This window comes from Culex quinquefasciatus, chromosome 3, assembly GCF_015732765.1.
Source record: "Culex quinquefasciatus strain JHB chromosome 3, VPISU_Cqui_1.0_pri_paternal, whole genome shotgun sequence".
NCBI lineage: Eukaryota > Metazoa > Arthropoda > Insecta > Diptera > Culicidae > Culex > Culex quinquefasciatus.
Genome location: NC_051863.1, coordinates 155,556,489 through 155,558,956, shown reverse-complemented (window position 1 = coordinate 155,558,956; position 2,468 = coordinate 155,556,489).

Below are 2,468 nucleotides of genomic sequence, written 5' to 3'. Positions count from 1 at the left end.
AAACAGCCAAATTCAACCTCCTTCTAACAAGTGTGCAATACCACAGCTCATTATCAGCCAACGTGCTGTCCAAATTCATTACTCTAGCGGACCTCAACGTTGGCACGAGATTATCTAAAACAAGAACCAACGACCTGCCTGCCAGCAGCAGTGGCCAGTGATCACGACCACGTGACCGCCAGATATCGTGGTCCAGATTGCTGTTCACGGTGGAAACCGGTTCTAGCCCAAAACTTCCCGTACCCTTTTAATGGGTGGAAATTCATTGCATTTGGCTTGGCCATGTTGCGCTCTCACCAACCACGGTCAGAATCGTGCCAAGTTCCAGGTTCAGAAAAAAAGGTTAACATGAGAAAAATCTAGCTTGGTTCTGGTTGTGGCCAACGCTCCCGTGAGTTGGGCAGGGATGGAAATTGCATTTGAAACAAATATGAGCAAAAACTGCTTCAAAATAATTTAATTAAAAATACAAGAAGACATTAAAATTCAGACTAAACATTATTCAAACAATCAAACATAAAAAAATCTCATCCCTGATTCTTCAAAAAACCACACCGAAAATGGTCTCAGCTGTTCACAATCCCATTTGCATTTTAAATGGCAGAATTGGTGTCTCTCTCTTTGCTTTTTATGCTGTGGATATGGCCCAGCACCATTTTGTAATATAAATGTGAAGTTTGATCACGGAGGTTTTCGAGCCCTTCCAGAGCCCCTACTGACCTCCAAAGGCACCGCAGGAGACATTAACAGCTGGTAAGTACCGTTGGACCGCCACGGAGATTAGAAGACTTTAGTGGGCGGAAATTGGCTTTATGAAGACTAATCGGTAAATTTTGAAAGTCCATTAGGAACACAGACAAAAAGACGTCAGTTTATAAAATTTATCAATCAAAAGTTTGACCACAGAGTAACCCAAAAACTTCACTTGAGATGGCCGTCTTCTAACAGTTGCTAGAATTTTACAGATACAAGTTCTTTTTAATATTTTAAAGTAACTTTGACAGTTTAAAAATCCATCCCATTCCATGCTCAGCACTTGTCAAAACAAATAAATCTAAAAAAAATCTGAGTTTACTATGATGAAAATATTCATCAGGAAACGCATAACGCAGCTACGATACCAAAGGGTAAGCTCGTAACGCATCCACAAAATTCGATGACTTTAGTTCGGACTGCGCTCTCTGGATTACTCTGTGGTTTAGCCATTTTGAAATGTTAGTCTTGATTTCAATTTTTTCTCGAAAAGATCATCAAATTACAAATGCATTATTTGCTGAGATAATGGAAATATTTGGATGAGATTCAACAAACTTCAATTTTCTTGTTTCTTTTATTTGCTGTATTTCAGCAATCAGAGGTCCAATCTTGAATGTCTCTTAAGGACTTTTATTGGAAATTTTCTGAGCTTTTTGAAAAAATATTCTCAGAAGTAGACACTATTAAAAACATCGTCAAATGGAATTTTTTCAGTTAAAATTAAACTTTAAGTGGATTTATCTAGAAAACGGTGCACTTTATCAAAATATCTGTAAATGATTGCAAGTTGAATTTATCATTTAAAACTGAAGTAACAGTTTTTACTGTCATTTATATTTTATTTAAAAAAACACATTTTCTTCAAAAAATGATTTGAATAGCCCTCATCAATAACTACAACTTTGCCTAAGGCAACAAAGCGATCAGAAAATTCCTTCAAATGTTACAGATTTTCAAATATTTACGGACCATTTTTGTATGGACACTAGGATGTAAGAAAAATGACTTTTTGGCTGGTTCCGGTGGTCGTGCTGAGCCCAAATTCCAAATATGAGCTTGATTGGAAAACATCACTAACGTGTAGGTCAGATCCTTGCGCATCTTTTGGTATTTATAACACTGAAGTTTTGAGCTTCCTAGAGCTCGGTACAGCCCTTCAAAGTTAGGATTTTTTTCAAAAAATCGTCCTCGGCAAAAAAGATATGCGTCGCACCTCGCGACTCCCGAGACGCCATTTGATTTTGCTGGAGCCGATTTTTCTAAAACAAATGCCAAACTTTGAAGGCCTGTACCAAGCTCTAGGAAGCTCAAAACTTCAATTTTATATATACCACGCCAGTGATGTTTTTGATAAACGCATTGGTGGCCAAAATGCCTCAAAAATTTACATTTTTGAAAAAATATATTTTTACTGGTTAGATCCCATTTAAAATTGAAGGGTGGAGCGCCAGCTCCTGTTACGTCCAATCAAGGTCATATTTGAGATTTGGACTCAGTACGGCCACCAGAAGCAGCCCCTGAATGCCCGCCAAAAAGTCATTTTGTTACATCCTAATGGACAGCTGCCAACATTGTTTGACGACTTGTATGGGTGAACCAACGACACAAAATGACTTCATCGATCATAGGAAAAGGCCCCACATAGTTTGAACCAAATCAAAAATATAAATAAAATCCATTTCCGGTTTTGATGGAGAATTGCTCTGATGCCA